Source organism: Petaurus breviceps, unplaced genomic scaffold (genome assembly GCF_028583685.1).
Source record: "Petaurus breviceps papuanus isolate PSGF00001 unplaced genomic scaffold, PetGlider_PUasm1.0 118, whole genome shotgun sequence".
In the NCBI taxonomy this organism is placed as follows: domain Eukaryota; kingdom Metazoa; phylum Chordata; class Mammalia; order Diprotodontia; family Petauridae; genus Petaurus; species Petaurus breviceps.
In genome coordinates, this window is record NW_027185616.1 from 945,366 (window position 1) to 961,133 (window position 15,768).

A 15,768-nucleotide genomic window follows, 5' to 3' on the forward strand; every position below is an offset into this window, starting at 1 on the left:
AACAAAGAACTCTCAGTGAGGAAACTCCCTCTATCTGTGAAGACTGGCACTTGCTTCCTAAATTTTTTACCTTAGAAAGTTGCCTGAGAGCACTGAGAGGTTAAACAACATTCCCCAAGTAATCTTGCCAGTATTTGTTGGAGATGGGACTTGAACCCAGGTTTTCCTTACTTTGAGCCCCACTTTCTATCCATCATGCCAGGTATTATATAGAATTTAAAAAAATTATTTGTTCAGGTGAAGAAACAAAAGTTAAGTGACTTGCTTAAGATCACATGAGTCCTTACTAGCTGTGTGAGCTTGGGCAAGTCACTTAACCTCAATTGCCTTGCCTTCCCCATTCCAAAACAAACAAAATAAACAAACAAAAGATCATCCAAATAATAAGTATCAGACCCAGAACTGAAACCCAGATATCGTGACTCCAAATTCAGGACTCTTTCCATTATGCCATATTACCCTATGGATGCAAAATCTGCATCTGGGAATGTTTCACTCTGCAAACCATCAGTAACTCTAGACAAAGTGGGACTTTTAAATTTTTAATTAAATGATTGTTAAGAAATCACTGAAATGCTTTCATGTAGTAAAGTGTCTGCATGGGGGCTGTACTTGAAACAATTGTTTTAGGACCATGTTGAATCTTCTGACAGGTGAGGGATTTCCTGCTCAGCAGAATAGTCATTTGTTTACCAAGAGACAAATCCAAACTGCCACAGTCTAAGTGTTTGAGGGCACTGCTCCTGGAATTCACATGTATTATTCACTAACTCAGCCCAGTAGGACACTTGTAGCAATGTCACAGAGATGTGTACAGTGAATTCCAGAGAGAAAGGAAAGGGAGACAAAAAGAAAGGGAGGGGGAAAGGAAGAGAAAGAAAATGATTCCTGTAACACATCGGAGATGTCTTGAAGTAAAACCAGATAAACAGAAGACAGTTACTCTGAACCAGATTTTCCAAGGACTTCAGTTACTGTTGTATCATTTCCCTAGGCCAGTGGTTCTCAAAGTTTCCAGGAGAAAACTCCTGCCCTTTGTTTCTAGGTGTGTCATAGATTTTATTACACTTAAAATGTCCAATTGTTTGTTCATGTCTTTGGCATATTGTATGGCATTTACACTCACAATTGCATGCACATGTGAGCCTTCTGACTCTTCTATAGTGTGAATCTGTGACTCATGAGAAAAAATAATATTGTGCCATGAGCAAAAACATTTTAAGAGTTTGATCCAGACCTATACAATACCACCTTTGAGATCCATGTCATGAGACTGTCACATTAAGGAGTCTTCCTTAGATGAAGTCCATTTCTTTCTTTCTAAACTTGAGTCCAGGGAAGAGTTTTCTTAAACTGAATTCTTCTCTCTAGAAAAGAAAGTTAGAATGAGATTCTAGTGGATTTAGAAAATTGAAAAAAATAACAACAATAAAAGTGAAATTTAATTAATTCAAGTAGACAATAGGATGTGTACGCTGTTTCTAAAATCATAGCTAACTGTATGTAGTGCTAAGAACTGGGAGGGACCTTAAACATCTTTTAGTCCAGCTTCCTCGTTACTGATGAGGAAACTGAGGCCCTGAGAGAGGGCTCAGGTTGACTAAATTTCCCAAGTTCATACAGCACAGAGTTAGTGACACATGACTAGAACCCAGGTTTCCACATTTCCCGTTCATTTTGGTCTCCTCTTCATGTTTTACAGGAACCTATAACTTGTCAATTCAGTAGATATGCAAGGGGAAAAATCAGTCATCTCGGCTGTTTGATATCTTAAGCAAAGCAACTGGTTGAATGAATTTTTTCATATTTTGAGCTGTATTCCACTTTCAGTAGGTGATTCCCTGGGATGAGAGGATTGAGAATGTGGGTCAGAAAGACATAATCAGCAGAATAAGTCAATTCAAAGTTTGTCTTTATTATTATATTTTGTCTTGGTTTCTTCTTGAGGTAATTCCAGTTTGACCTATTTTTAAAAGCTATCACTGCTAAATATAAAAATCGAAAACATACAGGAAATAGACATTGGCATAAAGTCATCATTTCCTGAGGAAATTTAACCTTCTGTGAATCAACCACCACAACATGGGATCAAAAATGTCTAGAAAGTGTCTTGGAAACATTTGATCTCTTTGCCAAATCAAGAGATATGTCAAATTAGAATACAAATGCATTGGCAAAATCTTGTGGAATGGGATAGTGGAAGACTATGGGTGCTATTGCCCTGTAGAGATAAAACAACAAAACAAAACAAAACAAAAAACCAAGTGTAAGGGATTTATATCTGAGAAGGCTTCAGATTTGCTGTACCACATCTCCAAAAATGCTTTGAGAAACAGAGAACTCCCCTGCTTAGGAATGGGTTCTGAATGTCAAAACCAGAAGAACATGCACAGAGCTCATAACACAGTGATGTTTCTAGGTTCTTCTGACTATCCACACCAGAAAAAACAAGTGGATGAAGAATGCCTGTAGGACAGATAACACTATACAGCCTATAGATTTGGCCTCCCTATACCTTGAGAATCCACTGAAGATGGACAATGAATTGGATTGGCTCCAGAACATAATAGGAGGAGAACAGTGAGATTGCTTCTGGGAACGTCTATTGACACAAAACATCTATTGGCCCTAAGCTTCTCCCTGGTAAGGCATGACTGTAAATCATGGAAAACAACCTCTGAAGAATTAAGATTGTTCGTTACCCAGAGTACAATGGGGGGGGCACATTTGGTAGGGTACACATAATATATCATCAACAAAGAATTGTGCCAATGAAGTGGCATAAAGAACATTATTGGAGATCTGTATGACTGAAAAGAGATGCAGGCCAATCAGTTAGCAAGATCAAGGAATAACCAATGAACCTGTATGATTCTTTGGTATCCACTCAAGGTGAAGAGATCTATGTGAAGATTCTCAGAACACTGGGTAGACCCCAACTGAGGTTTTTTAAAATGACATGGGCCAAAATGCATTATTATTTGTAATGCCCATTTCGGAGATCACAGATTCAATTAAGCCTTAAGATTTTATAAGTGATAACCATGACTTGGAAAACTTTGGGAAGTGTTGAGTTTATTGTTTTTCTCTTTTCCTCCTCTCCCACCTAGATTCTCTCAGGTCTCATTTTTTTTTTATTCTATAGGATCATTGATTTAGGTATAAAAGGAACCGTAATGGTCAGTGAATCCAACCCTCTCCTTTTATACATGAGAAATCTGAAGCCCAGAGAAATTGAGCCTCACAACAATTCTGAGAAATAGGTACTATCGTTGTTGTAATCTGAATCTGTACTTTACAGATGAGGGAAAATAGAGAGATTTCCCCAAGGTTATACAGAGAAATGGTGGAAAGACTACGACCAGAATCCAGATCTCCTGACTTCTTGCACAGTGTTCTATCCACTATATTCCAGCCTCCCCTTTCATCAAGGTTATAAATAATTTTGCTGGTGAAGTTGGGTCCCCATACAGGAAGATTCCTCCCTAGTCTAGAAGGTTAGCTTCAGGGATAAGTGAATAAGCTCCACTCACAGGTGAGTTCCTGGAGAAACTCAAAGGAAAGGCAAGGCTATTGAAATTCATTAAACATTTGAAAGTTTCCAGAGACCTGTCTTCCCTTCCTCCCTACTCAATGCTTAGGTTGGTGAGCTACAGGTCATCGTTAATGGAGTTTCTGGGCTGAGTTCAGTGAGATGTTTGACCTCTCGTTTAAGAACCTGATGATGTGTGAAAGCCGCCCTGTCAGAGAAGAGAGATCGCTCATGCCATTTTAGGGGCTAATGATTCTGGTGACCTAATGTCCTCACACGGCTGCTCTGATTACTGTAGCTTAACAGGGACATTATAAGCTCCCAGGGACTGATGTGATAACATGAGAAAGCCATACAACTCCAAGAGCTAACAGGACCCAAGATCTAAATCTCTTCTTGTTAGGTTCATGATCCCTGGTTGATATTTGTCTGGGCTGGGTAAAGGCAGACTAGAAAATATGATTTAGTTTGCCCTGGTTAGCCTGGGTCCTAAGACACTGACAACCAGGTGATGGGAGGAGGACCAGGAAAAAAAATGTCATGAGGGATCAGGACTACATATTTAGGAATGAAAGAAAAGGGGAACAATGTTGTTTCTTTGCTTTTCAGGATTGCTAGAGGAAGTTAGGGTAGCATAGGTAGGTAGGTAGATAGATAGATAGATAGATAGATAGATAGATAGATAGATAGATAGATAGATAGATACATACATACATACATACATACATACATACATAGATACATACATAGATAGATGCATAGAAAGATACATACATAGATAGATACATAGACAGGTAGGTAGATAGAACATTTGTTAGTTGCATATTATGTGCCAAGTACTGGAATTTATGGTAACAGAGTAATCTTATTTCAGCTAGGTGCTAGAAAGTCAGTCTCTAAAATCTTTTTCAATGCTAAGATTCTATCATTGTGTCTTCTCGATACTAAAAATTTACTTCTGGGTCTCTCTGTGCTCTTAATGCTGTCTAGATATTCTACAGGATAATTTTCCATCTATTCTAAAGGGTTTAAAAATGGCTGGAAACAGGAATGGACTTATTTACTTCTAAAGAAACCTTTCCAGACTAAGTATCTATGACTGATAAACAATTGTAAGGGTGGGGCCGTGTACTAGCAGCCTAAATGCTATCTATCTATCTCTAGATGATTTTAAAGTGATGCAGATTTGCAACTAGGCAGCTAGGTGGCACAGTTTATAGGGCTCTAGGCCTGGAGTCAAGGAGACTCTCCTTGAGTTCAAATTCAGTCTCAGATACTTAGTAGTCTGTGATCCTGGGCAAGTCACTTAAGCTTGTTTGTTTCAGATTCCTCACCTATAAGATGAGCTGGAAAAGGAAATGACCAACCACTCTACTATCTTTGACTCCCAAAAGCCCCAAATACGGTCACAAAGAGTCAGAACATGACTGAAAATGACTAAACGAATGATTAGCAACTGGGATTCTGAGGTGGCCATGGCTTGTTCTCTATATATTGTGATTTGTTCTTAATGGTGCCTTTTGGATTAAAATATTAAATCGAAAATGAAAACAACTTAAATGGAGATCATCCTTGCTATTAAAAAATGTTGAATACTAGCTTTAATCTAAAAGAGAAAAGAAATTTAAGGATTTTGAGGAGGAAAGTCAAATCAGGGAATAAAACATGCCTCAAAAATACTAACAATTACCTTTTAGCTTGGAAGTATAAATGGAAGGATCATTTCTTTAAAACTGTTAATGGTAGTTTTCTGGCTCAGACATTATCTTCTGTTTTGTCTTTGACTATATAACCCCTGTGCATGAATGTGCACACAGACATATGTTACCTAGCATTTCTCCTTTAAAGAGGAAAACAAAATCCCAAGAAACTTTCCTTGATTTTAAAATGTTCATTTACTTCTTATCAATGATTGAATGCTATACACAGTCCTCCCCTTATTCTGGTGGGGTTGCTAGGCTGTGTGGGAAATATTAATTATCTGATGCACCTGATAAAAGGGATGGGGAAACAAATTTCAGAACCGGGCTTGGTGAAAGAAAAAGCTTGAGTGTGTTAATGTGTTTGTATGTTTGTGTGTGTGCGTGTGTGTGTGCTCGCATGTTGCTGGGTGTGGGGGGTGGGGTGGGTGTGCCCTCACACATTGTCCCCTCAAGTCATAACATAAAGTATTGATGTCAGTTCCTTTAAAAGGCAATTAATCCAATTACTAGCCTGTTGGATCGATACTAATGCAGTCTTCCTATAACTTGCAGGTTTTGGCAAGCCAGGCTGCTAGCAAATTCGAGGTAGGAAATTTTCTCTCTTTTTTTCTCCTGGTTATTTATGTGGAGGTAGGATGTTTTTTTGTAATGGTTTGCTTTTTCTCTTTTGGTAAAATGGGGCTCTGGGTTGATGGCCTTGTTAAGTATGATCTGTTTGCAGTTTGGACAGTATTTTATCAGGTGGTTGGTTTGAAGTGCTGGATGTTTGACTGCTGAGGATACTTGGTACTACTCCAAAATGGCTCAGAGAGTCTATTGAAGGGCAAGGTAAAAAGTATTAGATGGCTTTGAAAAATGTGTTCATGCTGTTCCCTTCGGCAAAGCTTCAGAATTTCCCTTAAAAAGTATATACTTTTCTACTGCTATTGTGGCTTGTTTTTTTTGTTGTTGTTGGTTTGTTTTTTTATTGGAGCAGAGGCCTTGCTTTGGCTTTATAATCCAATCTGTCTTTTTACTGTCCTTCGTAACTCTCCCCTGCTTCCTTATAACATGATGGCCAGTTCCCTCATTTAAAGTTCCATGAAAACGTGGTCTGATGCTGAGGGCAGCAACAGCTGGAATGGAGTGTTGGTCAGAGGCCACCAGCAGCACATATTGTACTGTCAGTAAAGGCACACTAGCCAGCTCACTGTGTGGTATAATTTAAGGGCTGCCTGGAAAAGCCTATCTTCCCCTCCCCGCCATTAAATTCTCCCCCATCTCTGAATCCTGAATCTTGGTAGCTTTTGTTACTTCCCTTTTTCTTCTCACAAAGCAGAAAGAACTCTGTTATCACTGCTTCATCTCCAGCGTACACTGGGTTTACATACATGGCCACATCTCTATAAGGGGAAGGTGATAGCATTCAGAGATCAGTCCCCTCCTCTGCTGCCTGAGTGTTCTGTTCTCTCTATTTCAGTCTAAAGGACTACAGGAACAAAGTTTGTCTGTATCATCGCAGTGTCAGGAAAACAAACATAGGGCTGTGGGTTCCTTGACAGCTCCTTGCCTAGAGACCTTTCTTCTGTGTTGTCACTGGAGGTACAGGCAATGCTGACAGATGGTGCTGTGGGGCACCTAATCCATTGAGGGGGATCACAGCAAAAGCTGACCTCCCACCTCCCTCTAGGGTTTGGGTAATGTATTACTTGTATAAATAGCCCAGCTCAGTGCATCCTGGAAGAACACACTTCTCAGGGACAGCTCTGCTTTTGCTCATACTGGGATACCTACTAAGGCCTGTTCAAGGCACTCCTGCAAGGGTAGACTGCAGATTAGGTTGGTGGGGGAGTGGTTGTGCCTTCTGTTATTTGGTGTTGGTGGCCTGGTGTTGTTACCTTATGCAGAGGTGAAAGAGGGAGTTGTTCATAAGGTATAGCAGGGCAGACTCCCTTCTTCCCTAATTATCTCCAGGTGTCACAGTCCCTGATAGTCAACTGTGATAGATTTAACATTACCCTATCCCTGCTTCCCTGTTTCAGAAAATAAATTCTTAAATTGGAAGAAGAGATGAGAAAAAGTATCTTTCTGTCTCTTTTTCTGTGTCTGTCTCTCTTTGCAGAAGTTGGAAACAATGGCTATGAAATATTGCATATGCCTTCTTTCTCAGTTGATGCATTTGTTTAATTTTGCTGAATTGCCTTTTTTTCTTCTTTCTTTTTTTTGTTCTGTGTGTTTTCTGGGGACAGGGAAGAAAGAAGGATATATTTGGAAATTAGAGTGATATAAAAACAAAAATATCAACAAAAATCAAGAATCAGAAAACAGAAGAGAAATGCTTTTTGGAGGAGTAGAAAATTGTCACCAATATTTTAGTATAAATGAATTTATGAGCTCAATTTCCTCCTTGGCAGGAGGCACCCAGAACTAAATAAAGAATCTGGATTCCCCCCAAGGGGTGGGGTACTGTGTGTATAATAAATCTATCAACAAGTATTTATCAAGCCTCTGCTATATAGCAGAAACTATCAGGGGCTTGAGGACCAGGAGATAAGATGGGAAAAGATACAAGAAGCACAGATAGTGGGGGTAGGCAGGGGCACTTAAGGCAAACATCAATGTCATTTTGGTTCAATTCCTGTCTCCAGAATGCCTTTGTTGTTACTTTTTCCTTCTCAGTGGCAATATAGATAGCTCCGCAACCTTCTTCTAATATTAATTATTTCTCTATATGTATCAGTTCATAGGATGCTTAGACTAAATTCTGGAAAGGAACCTAATCCCGAGGGGTTAAATATTTGGCCTTTGGACATCCCTACAGTACTCCCACATGCCCTGAACTGGACGAAAAAGCAATTGGGAAATATTTAACAAAATAAATAAAAATATGATAAACATATGGACAATAATACATGGAAAAAATAAATCAATATGTGTCCCTCAGGGATCATTAAGTTTGGATTAGTAGTGCCTATTTCTTGTGGAGTTTGACATCATTTAACTAATTCAACCATCTCATTTTAATAGATGAGGAAACTAAATCCTGGAGAAGGGAAGTGATTGGCTCAAGGTTATACATGTTAGAGGTGAGATTTGAATTCAGGTGATATAATAGAATCATAGATTTATCGTTGGAAGTGAGTTCAGAGTCTGTCCAATCAAATACCTTCATTTTATACATGAAGAACTGATACCTGAACAAGTTACTGAGTAAGGAACAAATGTGGGAATTTAAGCCCACGTGAGATTTGAGTTCTGACTTCTGCAACCCTACATATATATTCTTGTGTTTGTGCCATGGATAGAACACTGTCCCTGGAGTCAGGAGGACCTGAGTTCAAATCTGGCCTTAGATACTTACTAGCTGTGTGACCCTGGGCAAGTCACTTAACCCTGATTGCTTCCCCCCCCCACTCAAAAAAAATCCATCAGAGTCAGTGAACTGCAATAGAAAGAGCACTGAAAGAAGAATCAGGAAATTTGGGTTCTAGATTCAATTCTGCTACTAATTAACTGAACTTTACAGGTTCAAATGTCTTTATTCATAAAATAATGGGTCTTGACTAAATTAGGGATTCTTAATTTGGGGTCCACAAATTTGCTTTTTTAGATCTTTTGATAACTATTTCAATATAATTGTTTTCCTCTATAACAGAATGTATTTTATATTATGAATTTAAAACATGATTTTGGAAAATGGACCATAGGCCTTACCATATGGTCACCCCCAACTCGGAGCTCTTTGGTAAGAGCAAACGAAGGAATCTCAGAAGACAAAATGGCTAAGAACTAAAAGAACAAAAACATCTTTCAAACACTCTGAACCTTAGCTTAACATCCTGAATCTCTGAACCTGTAGAAGAAAAGGACTATGTCTACATGGGTAAACTGAATCAAGGAGTCGAATGAAGTTTCCTAATGAGTTTAACCAGTAGAGACACCCAATTTGAAGACTGTTACCAAGAAAAGTCTCCTTTATTCACACAAACGGGTATAGGTTTTCATTTTGGTCTTAATTATCTGGATAATTGCCTTCAAATCTTCTCACTTTTTGTAGGTAAGCTTCATTGCTACCTAGTGTTCTCAGTAAGCACTACTAATCCATGTATGTGATTGTGGAGGGGTGGCTAGATGGCTAGGTGGTGCAGTGAATAGAGCACCAGCCCTGGAGTCAAGAGGACCTGAGTTCAAATTTGACCTCAGACACTTAACACAAAAACTAGCCGTGTGACCTTGGGCAAGTCACTTAACCCCAATTGCCCTACCTTCCCTACTCCAAAAAGCCAAAAAAAAAAAAAAAGTGACATTTATTGGTTAAAACACACTGAGCACTTTACTCCACATAGGTCTGTGCCACTCAGTTAATTGTTCACCAAGAAGTCAAATTTTAGAATTATTTCTGACATGATCATCTCTATCTCATTGTCTGTGATATTTTTTTTCTCCGGGTATAAAGCACATCCATCACAGATCGAGTGACAGGTCTTTAAAGGACATTGAAAATTAGCTTGAGCACTGCTCCATACTGTGAAATGTCACCTCCCATTAAACCTCACAACTTGCCAGCCCCACAGAAGTTGCCAACTCTGTTCTGACAGTGGTGGATGAGATGAGGAATGAGAGGTAGCTATTTATTTCCAGAGTTTGGGTCTCTTGTGATGTTCACCACTCTCTATGGCACAGAGACTAGTTAGTGCCAAACTAAGAGCCAGAAAGACCTGAGTTGGAAACTTGTTTTTAGCACTTGCTCTCTGTGTGACATTGGACAAATCACTTAATCCCCCTGAGTCCTGGTTTCCTCATCTGTAAAATGGGAATTATAACAAGTGTAATACTTCCCTCATGAGATTGTTGTGAGACTCAAAGGAGACCATAATTGGTATGGAATGGTGGAAACAGCTCTGACATCAGGAGACCTGAGTTCAAATCCTGCCTCTCTTTTCTTTCTTTCTTTTTTTTTTTTTTGCTTTTTTGGAGTGGGGAAGGTAGGGCAATTGGGGTTAAGTGACTTGCCCAAGGTCACATGGCTACTAAGTGTTAAGTGAGATCACATTTGAACTCAGATCCTCCTGACTACAGGGCTGGTGCTCTATTCACTGCACCACCTAGCCACCCCACCTGCCTCTTAATATTTACCATCTGTGACCTTCATCTCACAGGCCCTCAGTTTCTTCTTCTATAAAATGAGAAGGTTAGACTAGATGATTTGAGGTCCCTTCTAGAGCTAGACCTATGATCCTGTAACCTAGGTTTCAATCCCACTTCTGATGTTTACTACCTGTGTGACTTTGCAGGGTGGCTGGACTGGCTAGCCTCTGAGGTCCCTTTCTGCTGTAGACCTCATAGGATCCTATGTTAGTTACCATTATCATTCCTATTATTATTCTCTAGTGGGTATTGCCTGTCACAAAATTGTTGTCAGAACAAGATGATGCAACATGACAAATCAGCATCTCTGTGACAGGCTTATCCCCTTTCCTTTCCTAGGCTACTTTCATTGGGAATAATAAAGTACTCAGGGTCTTTAAATAAACTGGAATTCCATTAGGTGAGAGTTAGAAAAGAAATTTAACAAATGGGAAATGGAAGGATAGAAAAGGTGAGAAAAAGAGAGATAGGTCAACAAGCAGAAAAAGAGAGATGGGGAGGGAAGGAGACAGAGAAAAGGAGAGAAACAGAGACAGTGAGAGAAAGAGGGAGTCAAACAAAAGGAGACAGACAGAAACAAAGAGAGACAGAGAGTCAGACAGAGAGGGAAGGAAGGAGGGAGAAAGAAAAAGGCAGAGAGTGAAGGGGGAGAAAGAGCAAGAGGAGGAGGAGGAGGAGGAGGAGAGAGAGAGAGAGAGAGAGAAGCACTTGCATATGAATATTGGGTGCACAGTCACACCCTAGGAGAATCACATATCAGAGTGACCTACAAATGAGTTTTTTATGATCTACCTAGAGGAAAGCATTCCACCAGCCTCCTGCCCAGCTGCAACTGACTTTTGCAAACTCTGTTGTCTTTGCTTGTGACCATTATGCCTGAGATAAAAAATAATTGCTGCAGCTGTAGAAATTTTTATGCTACTGAAGGGAGGTAACCTTTTATTAATTGAATTTCTAATGGAAATTCATCAAAGCAAGAGATCACCATTATTTAATGGGTGATCCATATTCACAGTGCACACCATTATGTAAATAATAATTTGACACCCCTGAATGTATCCTCTCAGCACAGACTGACTTTCTTATTAAGTACAGATAAACTTAGGCAAATCTTGAGAGTTTTTTGTGACATGCACCCATGCTGCGTGTTGGTTATAGGCTAGAGGGAGCATAAAGAAAATGTGTGGGTTTGAAATTAATGAGAACAAAGGCTTTTATTTTATTTCTGTTTTTAATGCTTCTCAATGAATATAGGAATAACATTTGCTAAATATGGACTTGATAAACATGACAGCAAGCTATTGTTTTGGCAATAATTTTTCATGACACACACTCTCCCCAAACCACACACAATTTTAATAAGATAGCACATGGAGTTTTTGAAAATATTAAACCTTGCAGAAGGAAGAGGTTTATCTCCTGACCAAATTCGGCCCAGCAATGTTTATGACAGCTGAAGAATTTATCTTAAATTCCCTCTGCTAGCAGCAAACCACATGGTCTTTTTTCCCCTAGCTGCCTGCAAGAACCAAACTAAGATGTCACATATATAATATAACAGATAAATGGCCCAATTTCCATGTCCACATGATGAATGGAATGCAAGTTCAGCACACACATATTTGCACATTAATTGGCACTGCATGATTCTATTCTGTTCTGTGAAGTCGCTACTGTATGTCCTGTAGACTATTTCCCCTTCAGAATCATTAAGCCTGTTTTATCACACAAACGCATGCACATTTTTTCCTATTTATCTTCTCACAGCTTGCCCTGCTGAGAGAGAACAGAGTTACCTGGGCGCTCTGGTTGGATTGAAAATTCGTACACTTGGTTCTTCCTCCTACCCCCTTTGGGTCCTCCCTCCCCCTATCGCATTAACATGAAGATCTGAGGAAGAGTCCCAAGGATGCTGAAATGACAACAAAACAAAGAGGTTGCAGCTAGGGAGCTTTGAAGGAGCAATTTCTTTTGTTAGCATTCAACTTCTCACCTCACCTTAATGATTTCCTGTTGATAGTTTAATGGAAAATAGAAACCTGGTGGAGGGCCACAATTTTGACAAATTGGTGCACTTGTAATTCACGGCCAAATAACTGAGCTGAGATTGATTAATATTACATCTCTACAATCTCTTACAATTGTAACATCAGAGACACAGGCAGCAAAACCCAAAGGCCTTTGGGACACAAATGTAAAACTGGGCAAGAAGACGAAAGCCAGGTCTTGCTCTGCCACACCCTATTGTCCTCAAGAAGGAATAACTAGGCAAAGATAAGTTTAACTCCAAATGAGTCAAGCCTGATGCTCGGGTTCCCACTGTAGATACTATGGTCTACCTAGGACTGTGTAACTATTGCTACTTGCTTGAAATCCAAGGAATATTCTCTTTGTCTAGAGTACTATTTAAGACCATTCAAAACCAAATGGAAGAGTCAACACATTTTGCAAAAAGGCACCAGGGCTGATATCAACTTACTTCTCCCTTAGACTAAGTGGTGTGGAGGAAATGGATGATCTTGGGGCAACAATTCCCCAGAAAAATCTTCCTTAGTGGATAAATAAAATTTTCTCCTTTCAATCGACTATTCACTTTTTGGTCCTGCAGTCTTGCAATCTAATGAATGAAATTCTCCCTGAGCTCTCCATGGAACCCAGGTTGGGAACTTCCCATAATGACATCAGGATAGAGAGAAATGTGAATCCATCAGAAAATTCGAATAGGATATTTGTTGCTCTGTGATGAACCTGAGAAGTTAGATCTTTGTTTTAGAGTCTGGAAGACCTAGGCTCAAATGACACTTTTGACACTGATTACCTCGGTGACCATACATAAATCTCAACCTCTCTGTGCCTTAGAAAGCTTCCAGAGTCTATCTACAAAGCCAAATACTGATTATCCTATACCAGGAATTCCCCATGTTTCCTGTTAAGTCAGAGCTAGTAACTACTTGTCACCTTTAGGTTGGGTTCATTTGGCTATTTGAAGGTAGCTTACAGGGTTAAATTTCTGCGACAGACCATCAAAGCTTCAAATGCCTGTTTTTTCATTTGGTTTGTTTTCGATTTTCTTTTCTTACATATTTACTTAAGGATCAGTCTTCTTTCTCCCTGGGGCTGCCTCACCTGAGGAGTTCCTAAAGAAAGTTACATGAACTTAAGGAAGGACCTCGGAGTCCTTCCTTTGGAGCCACAGGCTCATAGAAGTTGAGTTTGGTAAACATTTAATTCAGGCCTTAGCCTTGTTTGTATTGCCTAGTGAACTAGCAGTTTAGGAGCATGCATTAGAGAGTGAAAGAATGGGGTCTTAGGGAATCGAGACCCCTGCTAGAACCAAGGAAGAGTCTTTATGCTTTACTACCTGGTGATATATGGTGATCTTGAAAATGGGGCTAAGATTCACCCAAGTCTTGGGATCATAGGTTGTACTGCTGGAAAAGTCAAGCGCTCATCTGAATCAATGTTCCACCTTCAGGGAAGAAGCCCAAGATCACAGAATTGTAGGGTCATCTAGTCCAGACTCCTCATTCAACAGAAGAGGTGACTAAGTCCTTGAGAGCTGAAGAGATTTGTTTAGGAAGCAAGTAGCTTCATTATACCTATTTTATAGATGATATGGCTGAGGCCTGTGAGGTGAACAGGCTTTATCGGTGTCATATGGGAAGCCAGGAGCATACTACTCATTTTACAAATGAAGCAACTGAGGCTTAGACTTACCTAAGGCCACACAGATAGTAAATAGTGGGAGGAAAAGCTAAAACCCAGGTCCCAAGATTCTTAACACAAATGCACTTTCCATTCCATCCCCATTACTTCAGGAGCAGAGTGTTTTGGCAGCATTTTGCTTCAAGAAAATTAATTGTCATTGGAAAAAGTTGAGTTTTCCTTCCTTCCTTCCTTCCTTCCTTCCTTCCTTCCTTCCTTCCTCCCTCCCTCCCTCCTTTCCTTCCTTCCTTCCTTCCTTCCTTCCTTCCTTCCTTCCTTCCTTCCTTCCTTCCTTCCTTCCTTCCTCTGTTCCTCCCTCCTTCCCTCTATCCTTGTTTCTTTCCTCCCTCCCTCCTTCCCCCCTACCCATTCTTTCTCAGTACTAGAGTGAAAAGAGAAGCTTTTCCATACCTGTAAGATTTCAGATTGTTTTAAAAGATTCCACTATCTTGGCACACACTGACATAGCAATATGTTGCAGGCCGTGCTGTTAGTAGGCCAAAGTGGAAACTGACATAACTAATAGTATGTCATGGAGGTAATGACTCATTCCAGGAAGGGACACATTCTCTCTGAAACAGAGGCTGGATTTTATGTGATGATGCCATTTGGACCTCAACCTAAGTCTGTGTCTGTGAAGCATTGGAGAGCATCCCCAGCGAACACTGTCCTGTACCTCCCCTCTCCTCTCCTTTCCACTGAAGAGGGGAAAGACGATAATGGTCTTTGCTGCATCTATGTTCATATCTTTCCCTCTCTGTGTTTTAAGTTTTTATTCATGTTCTCCTTCGATCATGAAACCAGTTCCCACACCATAAATTATTTCCTACAGTTTTGACATCATTTATTTCCATAGCATTATACATTCCAACCTTCTGACTATTTAAGATCAAAAGATTTGCTCCCAGGCTCATATTTCACTCCAGTGCTCAGACTTTATGAACCAAATTAGACTGAGCGGTAGCAGTCCCAGCCTGGCATTGTCTCTAATGGGGCAGAACTCCAAGGCTTCCAGGAGATGTTGGACAGTACTGAGCCACTAGAGAGGAAACAAGGCTGACACTGGAGTCAAAGAGGGGATTAAATCCCCCAGAAGGACTGGATGTCCATTTTCAATCCAAAATAAGATATCCCAGGAGCACAACAAGATGCAACTGGAAACAATGCTGATCAGGAGCATAGGGAAACAGAAATGCTATTTCAGCAAGAATGAAGTAGGAATCTGTGGGATTTTTCTTATAATCCCAAACATCAGCTAAATATTTGCTAATCTATTGATCATAGCATCTTAGATTCAGAGCTAGAAGGGACCTCAAAAGCTATCTAGTTGAACCCCTTCATTTATAGTTGAGGGAAGTAAGGCTCAGGGTGATTACATGATTTAAACCTAAGGTTATATTGGAAGTGTCAGAGGCAAGATTTGAACCCAGATCCTCCAATTTTGTAATACCAGTCTTGGTATTATGCCAGTATATTTTACAAGGATTCCTTCTGAATATTATTTCTAATTTAAATCTTTAACTTATAATAATTGTGATAATAGTCTATATTTTCTTATAGCACTTTGTATTACAAAGAACTTTTCTTATTTGGAAGTTTTCTTAAAAAGAACAAACAGTGTTAAGGACTGAGGTAGAGATAGAAGACTTGAGTTCTGAGCCTGGCTCAATAACACACTAGCTGTGGAAGCTTGGGCCTGAG

At 39.8% G+C, this 15,768-nt stretch overlaps 1 long non-coding RNA gene across 1 annotated transcript in view; it reads right to left on the minus strand.

Annotated features, from left to right (window-relative positions):
• Positions 1-583: 583 nt before the first annotated feature.
• The window catches only part of LOC138161144 (uncharacterized), a 35,112-nt gene continuing 19,927 nt past the window's right edge, over positions 584-15,768 (minus strand). The window contains exon 3 of the long non-coding RNA XR_011168289.1: positions 584-1,367. This is a non-coding gene — a long non-coding RNA (uncharacterized lncRNA). The remainder of the gene's footprint in view (positions 1,368-15,768) is intronic.